Genomic DNA, 18119 nt, shown 5'->3' on the forward strand with positions numbered 1-18119 from the left:
GGGAAGCTATGTGCAATAATGGGAGGGAGTTGGAACATGGGTCAAGGACACAGGGATCAAGAACAGAGAAGTGAGAGCCAGAGGAGGAATACCTAAGGGCCAGCACCAGCCTTATGTCCAAAATCAAGAGGAAAGATAAGTAGGAGCCAGACATAAACACAGATAGAAGAGGACAAGCAACACATAGGAGCCAGGGACAGACACAGTTTTTCTTCTTTCATTTAAGTTTTTTTTTGTTTGTTTGTTTTGTTTTTTACTTTTTTTCTAACAATGGTTAGGGAGATCACGGAACACCGATCTGAGGGAAAGAATCAGAGAATAAGTACTCTTCAGTAAAATTAATATGGGTGTTGGGAATGAAAACTTCTTTCAGAATTCTTTAAAGTCAAATTCGTTAATACAAATTTATACAAGTCAAGAACTTTCTGTAGTCTAAGTTAGCAAAAGTGTATAGAATTGGATAAGATAAGGTAGACTAATAGGAAGGCACCAGGTTTTAGAGTACTTTGAATAATATGGCAAAGATTTTGATTCCAGAAAAAGCAAGAACTTGAGAGTTGCTAGAGCAGAGGGATGACATAACAAGATCTGTAAATAAGGGAAATTATTTTGACAACAATATGAAAGATGGATAGAAAAGAGGAAGGGATTCATTCCAGAAAACCTATCAGGAGATTGCTGCCATAATTGTGAGTAGTAATAAGAACCCATATTAAGATAGTGAAAGAAACAAAAGAGGGAAGTGATGTTTGGAGAGATAGTATAGAGCTGGAGTTAATAGGACTTGATAACTATAAAGGAGATGAGAGAGCAAGAGGAGTCAAAGAAACCCCTAATATTGTGAACATGGGAAGTCATAGAATGAAAGTCAGAAGGAGAAATACTTTTTGAAGGAAACATAATGGGTTTGATTTTGGATATGTTAAACTTGACATTACATTGGAACATTGAGATAGAAATGTCTTGTAGATAATTAGAGATGTAGGTCAAAACTTTGTTGATAGACTGAGCTGAAACGTTTATATTCTGTCTGATCATTTGTTTATCATCAAAGTAAGGTTTTTGAAGTATCATCATTAAGGTGGCAAGGCCTCATGACCACTGGATATGCTCCCTCAGTGTGTGCAGGCATTTTCAATTCAACAGTTTAATACATATTTACAAAGCACAGTGCTATTCAGTAGGGAAGTACCAAAAGTTCAAAAGCTAATGTAGAAAATGTGACATTTGTGAATATATATGACACAAGGTACAATGTGTTGAATACAATGGAAGGTTCTAGAGAAGAAATAGGAAGAACAGATCACTTTCCTCAAACATATAATCACAAATTATGCATTGATAACATTTATATGATGGAAAGAATTTTAAAATAAATTTTATTTTAAGAAATTATTGTCATATTCATATAACATTATTTTCAGGATAGACTCTTTTGTACTATTTTAGGATAAGAAAATAAAATTTTAAAATATATCTACTTGTGGGTCCTACGGCTTCTCTAGTTATTATTTGTAGTCTATTATAATAGATCCTGTAAATCCTAGCTACTGGTTGATAACAAAGCCTAAAATTAGGGAGAAAAAGAAGACACAAATGTCATTTCATTAGGAAATTGTAAATGCTAACAAGACAACACAAAAGGGGAGAAGCTGCAGCTGCTGCACTGACAAATAAATAGTAGCTTTTCTGTACAATTAACTGTATTTTAACTGTTTGAGTAAAAGTTACAACTGGAATTTTGACCCCAAATTCAGCAGGGAACATTCTTTCATTATTTCAGCAGCTTAGAACTATTAGTTTTCAGCTGGGATTTGGAAAAGATAGGCTTAGACTGTTTGAACCATAATAGTAATTGGTATTCATACAGCACTTTAAGGTTTTTGTTGTAATTTTTAATCATGTCTGACTCTTTGGGGGCTCATTTGGGGTTTTCTTGGCAGAGATCCTAGAGTGATTTGTCAATTTTTTGCCAGCCCATTTGATAGATGAGGAAACTGAGGCAAACAGGATTTAGAAACTTGCCCAGAGTCACACACAGTTAATAGGTTTATGGGGCTGGATTTGAACTTACCAACATGAGTTTGCCTGAAATCAGGCACTCTATCCACCATGCCACCTAGCTCCTCTAGAGTCTCTTCAACCTCAAGAATCAGTGGCAACCACTTATTCTTTTTTGTTCTTCCCCTTCAATGTAGAGAGTTTATTATAAGTAATGGATCAAATTCAGGCTACCATGTGAGTGTGTCCATAGCAATTCCCAATCCATCCATTCTTTTTTTTTTTTTTGGAGGGCAAGGGGAGGCTGAGGGGTTTTATTTCATATAACATTTTTAACTTTATTCCCTTCTAGCCAGTTCTGAACTCTAGCAATCTCCTAGATCATTTTTAAATTTGCTTCTAAATTTTAGAGGGTCTTTGCCCTTTTTTCTGAATATCTTAAATGAAATTTATGCTGTTTTTGAAAACTAATCAATAAATTAATTGATTTTTTCAAGTTTTTTTTGCAAGTTACAAGGATTTAAGTTAGATTTTGGATGATATGCGATTCCTATGGAATGGTATAATTTGCATTAAATTTTATAGTACCCTTTCTAAGTATTTTTTCTGAGTTGCCTGGAAATTAAATTGTGATAATATGTAAACTCAAGTTTCCTGCTGATGTGCTGGAAATTGGATAGGTCATTTTTCTGTTGAAATGGAATTTAAATTCAAGAATGTCCTTTACCTCAAAATTCAAAGGTAAATTGCCAATTTTATGGGGAATTGCAAGTTTTATGGATCTTGATAGTAGTAATTGATGCATGCAAAGTCACTTCAGGGAAGAGGGTAGTATCTTCTCTAGATTTTATTTTTAAGAGACAGAGAAAGTCTCAAGAAGATTTCTTAGGAAGCCTCAGACATGATCCTAGTTAGTCAAGAGATAAATTCTCTGCAGGTGCCATCACCCCATAATAATTTGATCAGTTCAAGCCTATGTTCAGGTTCTGTCTTGCCATCTATAATCCAACATAGACAAACTCGGGATTACTTTGCCCAGAGATCTTTCATCTCCAAGGAACACAAAGGCACATTTCTTCTTCCTTATGTCAGTGACAAATGAACTGACCCTGAGGCAATATGGTCAAACAAAACAATAATAGGAAAGAGATTTTAGATACTGTGGAAGGAAAATTCCCTGGACTTTTTGGTTCTTTACTGGCATTTATATTCTAGTATGTGATATTGATCATAGATCTTGTCCTCTAATGAAATCTTTTAGCAATTAAATCAATCAATATCAAAGAATTCTCTGACAGTGATAAACATAGGCCACAACTAACCAACTTCCAGTGGTGGCAGCTGCAGATAAAAACCCAGTTTTCCCACATTTCCCATGGGTGTTTTTTTCTCTTTCCACACTTGTGTCCTTAGTTTCTCTCTCATGCTAGGAGTCTACAATTGTAAAAAGAACACAACTTAATAAGTAAGTATGGGCTTCTTTACTTCCTTCCATGAGCCCTAAGATATATTTCTGCAAATTTATGGTAGTATTTCTCTTGCTTTCATACCCTCTCCAGTTAGCATAGGGTAAGAGTCCATGAGCAAATAAGGCATAGGTGACTTGCAATGTCTTACTGTAGCTGATGTTCATTTAAAGATATGTTTGATACTTCCCTGAAAGCATTTTTTCCATCTCAAATAGGAAATTGACTCAATTTACCAGAGAAGCAGCACAGGGTCTAGAAAGTTGTTCTTATTCTGGTTTCTAACTATCTATAACACATTTTTATGCAGAAATCAGGTCAAGGACTCTTTCAGCTTTGTGTAACTTGACATAAATTTGTGATAAAATAATTTGTCATTCCTTGAAATCACAAGGCCCTTACTTCCCAAAACAGAAACCATTAATGGATGTCCTTAATATAAGTTAGCAGTCTTCCTATTATCCAGAATTACTGTAAATACAATTTGTCCATAACCATGGATGCATCTCTCACAGTTAATGTATTCTTTTGATTGATATGAGAAAATTAAAATGTTATTATAGATGATAACACAGTGATCCAGCAGATCTACTAACACTGCAATGGTATGATATTGAATGATAGCAGAAGTTGTTTTCCAATCATATGATTTTAGTCAATATCCATGAATGTAGTGAGCATTAAACGCTGTTGTCTGGTCTTTCCCAGGACAGACACAAGTTGAGTTATGTGTATCATAAGGACGTAGTCTTAGATGCATTTCATTCCCTTATATCTTCCCCTGAATATCATGACTCAGCAACAAGGGCATTTCCAGTTTCCTTACAAGATGGATCCTTATCCCAGGGAGATTATTTAACCAAGCATGGGATCCATGTAACAGGGCTTTTGATATCTGCACATTAAAGATTTCTAAAAAGAATGCTGTATTCTACAGACCCTTTTGAAAGACTACTCAAGTAAAGCAACTGCTGATTATTATTCAGAAATTTCTCTAGCAAGCAGCCTCAGGCAGGCATGGGGTGAGAGAAGTAAAAGTTTCTGTTATTTATTCTAATAGCTTATTATGTTGCCAAAATCACCGCAGTCCAATTATCAATGTTAAATGACCTTAGTGGTGCATCCATTATGTAAGATAGCTTCTCTTTACACTATGTTCTTAGGGGAAAAAAAGAACTGGAGCCAAGATGGTGGAGTAAGGCAAAGACTCCCCTGAACTTTCCCAAATTTCCTTCCAAACAATTTTAAACTAATACCTCAAAAGTAATTCTGGAGTGGCAGAACCAACAAAAGAATGGGTGAAAATTTTTTTATCCCAAGACAATTTAGAAGGTCAACAGAAAAGGTCTATCTCATTGAGAGGAGAGTGGAATGCAGTCTGGTGCAAGGAGTCTGGGCAAGGTAGCCAGAGGCTAGGCCCTACCATGCCCCAGTAAAGCACCGTGCCCCTGCACAAGTGAACAATGAGACCAAGCCTTTGCCCAGCAGGCCAGTACAAACTTTGGAGCAACAGAATCGGCAGCAGTGACTCTTGGAGCTCTCAGCTCACAGAGAGTAAGGGGACTAAATAACCAGTGAGAAGATTATAAGGAATACTTTGCTGACACTGGCATTGCCCAAACTGTGATCAGTTTTACAAACCTGGTCACAGATACATGGGAAAGAAGAACACTAGCACACTACATCATGTAGTTACATAGGGTACAAGATAGAAAAAAATTATTTTGGTTGTTCACAGACCAAAGCATAGACTAGGAGAACGGTGGCCATATGTCTCCTTAAATCGTACCATCTTGGAAGAATAAAACACTTACAAGTTCCCAGAATTATCTATGAAAACAGCAGCATGAAAAATAAATCTTGGGACATTATTGCTTCACTCCAGGAGCAGACTACAAGTGTATCATAAAGCAAAAAATCAAGAAATAAGCAGGAAAAATTAGCAAAAACAAAACAAAACAAAGAATCTAACCAAGGAAAGTTAATATGATGACAGGCAAGATCAAAAAAACTCAGAAGAGAATCACAATGTCAAAACATATAAAATCTCAAGAAAAATATGAGGTGGTGTCAGATTCCAAAAGAACTGGAAGAGGATTTTTACAATCAAATAAAAGATCTATAAGAACAATTGGGAAAACCCACAAATAATGAAAGGGAATTATGAAAAAATCAAAAACTTGGAAAGAAAGCACAAAAAAGAAAAAGATATCCAAAAATGCATTGAAAAAAATGAATTCTAAAAAAAATTAATTGGACAAATGAAAAAGGTGGTACCAAAAAACTCACTGAAGAAAACAATTCCTTAAACATAAACATTCAAACTGGGCAAGTGAAAGCTAATGATTTCATGAGATACTAAGAAACAAAAAAACAATCAAAAGAATGAAAAATAGAATAAAATGTAAAATATTTCATTGGAAAAACTACTGACCTGGGAAATAGATTGAGGAGAAATTAAGAATTATTGGGCTACCATTTCCAAAGCTATGTTTAAAAAAAAAATGATCCTAGCCATCATTTTTCAAAAGACATTGAGGCAGAACCAAGATGGTGGAATAAAGGCAGGGATTCCCTTGAACTCTCCCCCTAATTCCTTCAAATACCTTTAAGTAATTACTCAAAAGAAATTCTAGGGTATCAGAACCCATATTAAAAAAAAAAAAACAATAAACTGTGAAGCAGCCTAAACAACTTAGAAGGTCATCAGGAAAAGTTTATTGCACCAGGGTAAGAATGGAGCACTGTTCAGTACAAGCTGTACCAGGACAGACTAGGTCCCAGTAAATCAGAAGTCCTTGAATCAGTGGCAGCAGTGGCTGTTTCCAGTCTTCTCATCCCACAGACACCGAAGATAACTTGGAAAATCAGCAAGAAAGGTTTTTTGCACTAAAGGGAGAGTGGAGCACAGTCCAGCACAGGCTGAGTCAGCAGAAGTCTGACCCCAGCAAACCAGAAGTAGTTCATGGCAACTACTGAATCAGCAGTGTGAGGGCAGAGCCAAGATGGTAAAGTGAAGCCAGGAACTGCTTGACCTCTCCCAGTTTCCCTCAAAAACCACATGAAACCAAGACTCTGAACAGAGTCTAGCAGAATGAAACCACTCTCCAGCTCAAGATTGATTGGAAGGATTTCAAGAAGGTCAGATTTAGTAGGATAAAATGGGGTGTTTATCCCAGCTTAGACACAGCCTGGGAAAGCCAGTGAGAGGATTTTAATCACAACAAATAAGCAATTGAAACTCTCATTCCTTGTTCAATAGCAGAGCACACTAGTGGAGAAGCCTTCAGTCCTAGCTCAAAAGGCAAATTCTTATAAACCAGGCTGTTTCTTCAAGAGCAGGTAAAAATAAAAAATTAAAAAAAAAAAAAACAAACCTATTTTGCTATGAGCAAAATACAAACACAAGAGGTCCCTATGCTCAAAGCCAAGGCTCAGGGCTGCACGGGAAGCTTGGAACAGCACCTCTAGTACTCCAGGAGCAGAAATCGACCTTAAAAATCAAAAAAGAAGAAATACAAAAAAGAGAAAGGAAAGAAAAATGAACAAGAAACAGAAAAGAATCTTAACTATAGAAAATTACTATGGTGACTGGGAAGACCAAAACACCAAGTTAGATGAGGACAAAATGTCCCCAAAAGAAATCTCAAAGAATGATATGAATTGATCTCAAGCTCAAAAAGGCTTCCTGGAAGTGCTCATAAAAGACTTTAAAAGGCAAATAAAAGAGGTAGAAGAAAAAATGAGAAAAGAAATGAGAGGTATTCAAGAAAATCAACAGCTTGAAAAAGGAAGGGGAAAAAATGACTGAATAAAACAATTTCTTAAAAAACACAATATGCCACTTGCCAAAAAAAAAAAAAAAATCCATTGATGAAAATAACATGCTGAAAATTATAATTAATCAAATGGGAAAAGATACAAAAGCTAACTGACGAAAATCACATTAAAAATAAGAACTGGGCAAATGGAAACTAAAGACTTTATGAAATAGTCAAACAAACTAAAAAGAATGAAAAATTGAATAAAACATAAAATATCTCTTTGGATAAATAGCTGACCTGGAAAATAGATCCAAGAAAGACAGTCAAAAATTTTCAATGTACCTGGAGGCTATGACCAAAAAAAAAGAGCCTGGATGTCATTTATCAAGAGATCATCAAGGAAAACTGCCCTCATATACTAGAAACAGAGGAGGAAATAGTCATTGAAAGAATCCATCAATCATCTCTGGAAAGAAAACCCATAAGGAAAACCCCAAGGAACATTATTGCAAAACTCCAGAACTATAATCTCAATCAGCAGTGATTGCTTTCAGAGATGTTAGCCCACAGTTAATAATGAGGTCAAATAACTAGTCAGGAGATTATAGGAGTCTCTTTGCTAGCACTGAGGCAGAACTGTGTTGATTTGCTCATACTCAGATTAGAGTTCTTGTCCTGGAACACAATCTCAGGGTGAAGAGGAGCACTAGCACCTTAGAACTTGTGGACACAGTGGATTGGGCACCCTTTTCACTGTTCCAGGAAAGAAAAGGGTGCTTGTGATTGCTCACTGATTTATAGGACAGGTTAGAAGAAGAGTAAGCACCTCTCCTTCCAGCATACCACTTTGGAAGACCTGAAAACTTACAGGCCTCTAGAAGTATCTCTGAAAACAGCTGCACAAAACCCCTGAAGTTTAGGACAGTGCACCCTCCACATAATTAAAAAGACTGGGGAAATGAGAAAACAACAGAAAAAGATTCTTACCATAGAAACTTACTATGATGATAATGAAGATCAAAACACACATTCAGAAAAAGTTAATAAAATAAAAGCTTCTACATCCAAAGCCTCCAAAGAAAATAAGAATTGGTCTCAGAACATGGAAGAGCTCAAAAGGGATTTTGAAAATCAACTAAGAGAGATAAATGACAAATTGAGGACATGGAAATGAGAATGATGCAACAGGATGTGCAAAAAAGCCAATGAAGAGAGGAATGCCTTAACGAGCAAAACTAGCCAAATAGAAAAGGATGCCCAAAAGCTCACTAAAGAAAATAATTTCTTAAAAACTAAAATTGAACAAATGGAAGCTAATGACTTTATGAGAAATCAAGAAACAAAACCAAAATAATGAAAAATAAAAGATAACATGAAATATCTCATTGGTAAAATAACTGACCTGGAAAATAAATCCAGGAGAGATCATTTTAAAACTATTTGACTATTTCGAAACCATTTGGTATTGGCTAAGAAATAGACTAGTTGATCAGTGGAATAGGTTAGGTCCAAAGGACAAAATAATCAATAACTAATAATCTAGTGTTTGACAAAACCAAGGATCTCAGCCTTTGGGATAAGAATTCAATGTTTGACAAAAATTGCTGGGAAAATTGGAAATTAATATGGCAGAAACTAGGCATTGATCCACACTTAACACTGTACGCCAAGGTCAGGTCAAAATGGGTTCATGATCTAGGCATAAAGAATGAGATTATAAATAAATTAGAGGAACATAGGATAGTTTACCTCTCAGACCTGTGGAAGAGGAATTAATTTATGTCCAAAGAAGCACTAGAGATTGTTATTGATCACAAAGTAGAAAACTTTGATTATATCAAATTGAAGTTTTTGTACAAACAAAACTAATGCAGACAAGATTAGAAAGAAAGCAATAAACTGGGAAAGCATTTTTACAGTCAAAGGTTCTGATAAAGGCCTCATTTCCAAAATATAAAGAGAATTGACTCTTAATTTATAAGAAATCAAGCCAATCTCCAATTGATAAATGGTCAAAGGATATGAACAGATAATTCTCAGATGAAGAAATTGAAACTTTCTAGCCATATAAAAAGGTGCTCTAAGCCATTATTAATCAGAGAAATGCAAATTAAGACTACTCTGAGATACCACTACACACCTGTCAGATTGGGTAGAATGACAGGGGAAGATAGTGTGGAATGTTGGAGGGGATGTGGGAAAACTGGGACACTGATACATTGTTGGTGGAACTGTGAATACATCCAGCCATTCTGGAGAGCAATTTGGAACTATGCTCAAAAAGTTATCAAACTGTGCATATCCTTTGACTCAGCAGTGTTACTACTGGGCTAATATCCCAAAGAAATCTTAAAGAAGGGAAAGGGACCTGTATATACAAGAATGTTTGTGGCAGCCCTCTTTCTGGTGGCCAGAAACTAGAAACTACATGGATGCCCATCAATTGGAGATTGGCTGAATAGATTGTGGTATGTGAATATTATGGAATATTATTGTTCTATATGAAATAACCAACAGGATGATTTCAGAAATATAAATTAAGACAATCTTGAGGTACTACCTCATACTTATTAGATTGACTAGTAGGCTAGAAAAGGAAAATGACAAATGTTGCAGAGAACATGGGAACTGATTCAACCATCCCAATCAGCAATTTGGAGCTCTTCCCAAAGGACTATAAAACTATGCATACCTTTTTTTGTTTTGTTTGTTTTTGTATTTTATGTTTTTAAAGTTTTTAATTTTAAAAACATATGCATGAATAATTTTTCAACATTAACCCTTACAAAACATTGTGTTCTAATTCCCCTCTTTCCCCTCCCCCCAGAAGGCAAGTAATCCAATATATGTTAAACATGGTAAAAAATATATGTTAAGTCCAATATATATATATACATATTTATACAATTATCTTGCTGCACAAGAAAAATCAAATCAAAAAGGAAAAAATGAGAAAGAAAATAAAATACAAGCAAACAACAAAAAGAGTGAAAATGCTATGTTGTGATCCACACTCACTCCCCACAGTCTTCTCTGTAAGTATAGATGGCTCTCTTCATCACGAGATCATTGGAACTGGTTTGGATCATCTCATTGTTGAAAAGAGCCATGCCCATCAGAATTGATCATCGTATAATCTTGTTATTGCCATGTACAATGACATTCTGGTTCTGCTCATTTTATTTACCATCAGTTCATGTAAATCTCTCCAGACCTCTCTGAAATCATCCTGTTGATCATTTCTTATGAAACAATAATATGCCATAACTTTCATATACCATAATCTATTCAGCTATTCCCCAACTGATGGATATCCACTCAGTTTCGAGTTTCTTGCCACTACAAAAAAGGCTGCACAAACATGTGCCATTTTTGCACATATGGGTCCCTTTTCCTCCTTTAAGAACTGTTTAGGATATACAAACACTGCTGGATCAAAAGATATGCACAGTTTGATAGCCCTTTGGGCATAGTTCCAAATTATTCTCCAGAATGGTTGAATCACTTCACAACTCCACCAACAATGTATTAATGTCCCATTTTTTCCACATCCCTCCCAACATTTGTCATCATCTTTTCCTGTCATCTTTGCCAATCTGAGAAGTGTGTAATGGTACTTCAGAGTTGTCTTAATTTGCATTTATCTGATTAATAGTGATTTAAAGCACCTTTTCATATTACTAGAAATGCTTTTAATTTCTTCATCTGAAAATTTTTCATATCCTTTGACCATTTATCAATTGAAGAATAGCTTGTATTCTTATGAATTTGTCAGTTCTCTATATATTTTAGAAATGAGGCCCTTATCAGAACCTTTGAATGTAAAAATGGTTTTCCCAATTTATTTCTTCCCTTCTAATCTTGTCTACATTAGTTTTGTTTGTACAAAAACTTTTTAACTTAATATAATTAATATTTTTGTTCTATATTTTTTGTTCAATAACGAATTCCAGTTCTTCTTTGACCATGAATACCCTTTGACCATTACTAATCTGTATCCCAAAAGAGATCTTTCAAAAAACAAAAAGTAAAAAGACCTATATATACAAAAATATTTATAGCAGCTTTTTTCTTAAGGCAAAGAATTAGAAATTGAGGGTATGTCCATCAATTGGGGAATGCCTGGATACATTGTAGTATATGCTTTTGATAAAATATTATTGTGTCATAAGAAATGAATGCTGGATGCTTTCAGAAAAACCTAGAAAGGCTTATATGAACTGATGCAACATAAAGCAGAATCAAGAGAACATTTTACATAGTGACAGAAATATTGTATGATGACCAATTTTGAATGTTATTCTCAGAAATACAGTGTTAAGATAGTTCCAAAGGACTCATAATGGAAAAAAATGCTATGCACCTCCAGAAAAAAACTTGGAGTCTGAATACAGATCAAAACATGCTATTTTTCACTTTTTTGTGTGTTTTCTTTTTCAGTTTGTATTTCCTTTTAATAACATGACTAATCTGAAAATATCTTTTGACATTTCAAATTGTTACCATCTCAAAGACAGTAAAGTTAGAGAGCACAGAGAATTTGGAACTCAAAAATTTTTAAAAAGCGAATATTAAAAATTGGGGGAAAAATGCAATTGGGAAAAAAATTAAATGTTTAAAATACGCCTATTCCTCATCATCTGCTTCTTTTATATTAACACTAGCTTTAAAGCCTTTTGGGCTAAAGAGACTAATGCATTTAGCTGTCTGCCCCTCTTTAATACAGTTCATGGATGCAGTGTAATGAAAAAATGCAGCACCAAATCTACCTACGGAAGCCTATTTATAACCTGTAAACTTTCCCATTTTCCTCTGTTTTTCTTTGTGTACTTCACTAATAGTATTTTTCTCTTTTTAAACGAAGGATGGTGATATAATGTGTTCCTTTCAGGGAACCATTGTGTAAGCATTGCAACCTTTGTTGTAATAAAGCTGGGTGGTTCAGCACTTGCATAGTAGACAGTGCCAAGCTGCTTATAGTCAAATGTCATTTGTAAAGCATATTAAGGGTAACATTTCCAGGATAAATTAAGGAGGGCTTAGCTTAGACTGGTAGATTGATTTACAGTGGTCCATCTTCATGTGTCTAAGTGATCTGGATTATTCACAAGGAATATTGGAAAAATAATGCTAAGTGTTTGGGTTTCCTAAGGAAGTGCCTGTGTGTATATGCATAATGTCTATTATATAGACATATAATTATATACATAAAACCTGCCATATAGACATTTGTAACATAGCTACTATTAGACGTATATATATATATATAATATATATATATAATATATATATGCATATATATATATTATATATATATATTATATATATATATGCATAATGCCTGTACAGAGGCTTGTATATTAGATATATGTATATATCCTATAAATATATATAACCATGAAACTTTCTGCTATATGGATACCACGCCAGTTCAAGAGATCTCCCCCAGGATAAGAAGCCATCTTGCAAAGTGAAAATGTTATTATAATTTTAGAAATATTTATGAAAAAGACTGAAAAACTCTTTACTTGCCCCTCCTTATTTACCCACAGGAACTTTTCTTTCTTATGTCCACAATGAGGTATATTTTGTGAAACTAATTGAAAATAGATGTTTAAATAGAAAAAAAAAATCTTAAATAATGAATATTTCCCTGCTACTGAGCCATGATATTCACAGGAAGTTCTAAGGTGCCAAAATATCTCTGAAACTGAATCTCCAAAACACGTGCATCTTAATTTGTGTCTGTCCTAAGAATGATCAGAAAATAGCAATTTGTGCTCACTACAATCATTATGGCTTAAATCATTACATTTTAATAAAAATTACATGATAATAATCATTACATAATGATATACATGATGAACTATATAAAGTGAGTATATAGAAACCTATGTAGAGGAAGACTATAGGTGTGTGTGTGTGTGTGTGTGTGTGTGTGTGTGTGTGTATGTGTGTACATATATTTAAATATGAATTTTCTGCACTCACCCTTTACCCAAATGCTGATTATTTGAAAATTCTGGTGAATTAATTACCAATTAATCAGTTTTATTACACTTAATTTTCTTGTAAGGTTAAATAATTCTCATAACTTAAAATTTAATTTAACATATGAATCTTTTCATAATGTTAAATTTGGGGTTATTATGTTCTCTTTGAAAAATCAAGCACAGAGTATAAAATAATAATTAGTGAGGTTTTCAGATAATATTTAATAATTACTCATTTGCCTTTTAAAGTTAGTACTTGGCTCTCTTGCTATTCTCTGCACTCTGTGTTGGCAATCCCATTAATTCCTATAGCTTCAATTACCATTGTTAAGCAGATGACTTACATATCTGCATTTCCAGTCCTAAACTTTAATATGGGCTTCAAAATTGCATATCCTACTGTCTTCAGAAATCACCGAATGGATGATCTAAAACTCAAATGCTAAACCATTTCTCTTCTCCCTAAACCTGATCCTACTTCTGACTTCACTATTTCTACTTATGATACCACCTAATTCTGTGGATAAATTCACTTACCTTAGTAGTATAGTTTCCAGAGATATACACATAGAGCAGGTTGACACACACATTCCAAGAGCTAAGTCACTGTCCGAGAGACTCCAAAGGAAGTATGAAAGAGAAGAGATATTAGACTACCAAAATGAAGTTCTACAGAACTATAGTACTTGACTTTGTTGCTGTATGCCTGTGAAATTTGGATAGTATATCAGTGCCATGCTAGAAAATCACTTCCATTTGGACTATTTAGGAAGATTCTGAAGATCACCTTGCAAGATAAGATACAACACAGTGGAGTCCTTTCTGTTCTTGAGCTAACCTACCAAGCATTTAAATTTTATTTCAGAGAGTGTAACTCTGTCATGTTTTTAAAGCATCAAACATATATTTGTCTGAAAGAATATTCTGTGGAAAACCTACCAAGGCAAATGCTTACATGCAGGTCACAAGAAGCAAAGTAAGAACACTTTCAAGGTTTTTCTGAAGAACTTTGGAATCTGTGAGACATGAAAGACCCTAGCACAGGAGTACTCACATCAAAGAAGATGCTGTGGTCGATGAACAAAGCAAAATCACAGTAGCATAAGGGAAACATGATATACACAAATTTAAAGACATCTCCACACCAAATGTTCATATGTGCCCAGTCTGTGATAGAGCCTTCCCAGATCCTGTAGTGTGCCTTGACTCCAACATAATGTCATTTTGGTCCCCTTATTACAAAAGACAATAACCATCATCTCCCATCTTAAGAACTTTTTAATTATCTTTGGCTCTTCTCTCTTACTTCTCACATTCAGCCAGCTAGCATATTCTGTACATTCCATTTTTGCAATATACATCCCCTCTCTTCCATTTCCACTACTACTACCTTAATATTGGCTATCATAAGATCACAAATCTAGAGTTGACCCCAGAGACCATCTCCTCCAACCCCTTCATATCATATATGAGAAAACAGATTTAAGTTGGTGAAATGACTTGCTTGAGGCTACACCGGCAGAGGAAGGCTTACAATGCCACTCATGTGGACTGACTCTTCCTACCTTTAACCAATCCTTCATTCAATGCCAGACTATTTGTGGGGAGGGGCTATGCATAGATCTGATCATTTTCCTTCTCTGCCCAAGAATCAAGTTCCCAAATTTCAAACTTCTCTACATTACAGCTAAAATCTTTCATAACTATGTTCCATCCTACATTACAAGTTTTATCTCTTAACATATTTCTCTACGTACTTTAAACTCCATGAAAACTAATCAATTATCTGTCCCATTTACATGTACTGTGATCACATCTCAGTTATTTTGCTCAAATCCTGTGCCTGGAATGTCCTTCCTTCCTCTCCTCCTTTGTTGGATTCCTGTCCATCTGTCACTGTACAATTCAAATGCCACCTGTACTATGAAACCTCCATGATACCCCCAGGAACTTTGTTTTATAAGTCCTTGAATCTTATAATCATACCAGACTGTAAGCTCTTTGAGGGCAGCTACCATGTTTTATGCATCTCTCTAGAACCTAGCACTGTGCTGTACTTATAATAAGTATTTAATAAATGTATTATTTTTCCAAGCCCTGCACTGCAAGTACTGTGGCAAATATTGCATATGACTTTTATAATAAAGAATGTGAAATGTATGTAATAATCAATTCATGTATATTAATGAATTCATCAGTTAATCAGTTCAAATCATTTAACTAGTGGACTGACAGGATTGAAGCCATGATTCCTTCAAAATCAAAATAAACACATACAAAAACAAGTAAAACTTTTTTTCTTTTAAAGAATCAAACCAAAACAAGAAAGGAAATTAAGGTAGCTAATTGTTATTAAATGTTCAGATAATTCTTGTTAACATCTTACTCCAACTATTGGTACTAAAATCAGTCCTGTCCTTTATCTCACTGTTATAACAGGATCAGCTAAAAATAGCATCTGGAATGAGTTAACCTCCCAGGTTGTATTACAAAAAAAAAAAAAAAAATTTAATGGCAAACCATTTTTATTTCAAATGCTATTTGATTATAGAGATCATAACAACAGCAACATGGGAATATTTTAAGACCCATTATAGCATAGCTTCAGATCCTATTCTAAATCCTATAACATTTTCAGCTCAATGCATTTACATTTTTGTTCAGACTACTTTTTTAGATTTTATGATGCAATTCGATGGGAAAATATGATTTGATATGAGAAAGTTTGTCTTCTGTTAATTTTATTGACATTTAAATGTTTCATAAATCAATATATGATGATATTTTAAAATTATAATTACCATCTTCCTGAATTTAAATTGTCAAAGGATCTTAAGATTTAATATTGGAAGGAAGATTAAAATCCTAAAGCTTTAAGATTAAGCCTAAGATTATATTTCTGAGTCACAACCTTTTTAAAATAGGCAGTGAAGTTGGTTCCAAAGGAGCCTAAAACATTCATCTATTATGTTAAGGCTGAGACAGGCAGACAGAGAAAAACAAAGGTCAGCTTGAGGAAACAACCTCCTAGAATAAGTAGCAGAGTAGCCTGAGTAAAAATCAGTAAGAAGCTTGCTTTTGAAATTTGAAGTTTCAAAGAGTAACTAGCAGACCTAGAGGACTGAAGCCTTGATTCCTTCAAAGTCAAAATAAACACATCCAAGAACAAGTAAAACTTTTTTCTATTAAAGAACCCAACCAAAACAAAAAAGGAAATTAAGCTGACTTCAAAGAAAAGCCTGTGTACAAGCCTCTGAAGCTTTAGCTAGGAAAAAAAAAAGACAAGAAATAAAAGCTTGTTTTTCAAAATCAGAAGCAAATAAATATAGAGAAAAGAAAATGACCTGCATATTGTTGGATGATCAAAGACACCAAAATCAAAATAAGCTAAAAATGATGCCAACATCAAGGAAAAAAAAGCCTGTCCATAACCAGGGCCAATTTGGCATTCATGGTAGAACAGAGGCTCTCCAAAAAGCATTACTCAGTGCTCAGAATGTTTTAGTTTAAGTTGGGTTATTTAAATTAATTAGCTGGTACTGTTTTAAACAGAAGTGGAAAGCAAATGCTGGAATCAATTTGGTTGTTGTCATCCTGCAGTTTGTTTTGACTTAATTTTTTGATATTTTGTTAGCTTTTGTTATTTTCAAACTATCCAGCATTTATTTAATGATAACAAATATTCCCTCTGATCTAAACATAATAAATACTTCATCTTTCTATGTATTATTCTTAATTCAGTATTAAAAGGTTTGGTTTCTTGGTAAGACTACAAAGTTTTCCAAGTATTAAGTAAGAATATTATTCTTTTCTTATTAGTAAAACTTTGGCAATAGTGGCTATGTTAAAATTAACTCCAATTGGATTCACTTTTTTAGTAACTAGTAATTTTGATAACTTTGGTAACTCACATCAGACAACAAGATGTATTTCTTAGATAAAATCACATAAATCTATTATTCCAAGCATACTCACTAGCAACTACCTGGTTTTTTTGATTTTTGAAATATGATTTTAAAATATTTTAAAAATAAAGTAAAAAAATATATTAGTTTTTTTTCTCCCCAATTTTTCTTTGTTAAAAGTTCTCATAAGTTTTTTCTTAGAAACATAGATTTAGAACTGAAAAAAGACCCATGGAGATCATGTATACAGTCACCTACTAATTTTATGATGAAGAAACAGCAGCCCAGTGAGGTTAAGCAAGTTGATAATGGCCAACTAGCAGAACTAAAATTCAAGGCCAAATTCTTTGAATACAAATTCCTCATTCTTTCTATTAAACTAGACATCACATGTAGGTATCCTTTGAAAGAATGGGGTATATTTGTGTAGACTAGAGCATGGTCAGTGAACATCAGGCTCATTTTAAAAAAACAATGGATTTCAATTTTAAATGTCTGTAATAAACAAGTAATATTTTGTAAAGTCAGAAACCTACAATCAATTGATTTGAAAAGCTAGATAAGAATTTGTTATACTTGAGAAAATAAGAGAACATAGTGTTCATCAATTTTTACACATTTAAAATTACATCAAAACAAAATTCAGTACTAACACTTAGTTCTAGCTAGGTATTTTATCATTAATATTGGGATTCTAATACCACAGGAACAAATTTATTTCCACTTTTTATTTCTAAAGAATATTTATGTGTTTAATTATGAATATTGTAGCACAGTGTAGTGGCAGAATATACAAAGAGACTAGGTTAAAATTAAAGTTAAGTACATGCATTTTATGTCATAATATTACTGGCTTCTAAATTTGCTTATGATCTGCTGATTTGGGTCAAATATTGAAAAAGACAAGGATTTAATAATTTTTGGATGGCTAAGTAAAATGATATTCTATGCAGAAAGCATATTGAAATGGTGTTTCTTTTCATTTTTTAT

General features: G+C 33.8%; 1 protein-coding gene across 1 annotated transcript in view; it reads left to right on the forward strand.

The window, feature by feature from the left end:
- The window catches only part of STXBP5L (syntaxin binding protein 5L), a 420610-nt gene that overhangs the window by 368211 nt on the left and 34280 nt on the right, over positions 1–18119 (forward strand).

This window comes from Sminthopsis crassicaudata, chromosome 3 (genome assembly GCF_048593235.1).
Source record: "Sminthopsis crassicaudata isolate SCR6 chromosome 3, ASM4859323v1, whole genome shotgun sequence".
Lineage (NCBI taxonomy): Eukaryota > Metazoa > Chordata > Mammalia > Dasyuromorphia > Dasyuridae > Sminthopsis > Sminthopsis crassicaudata.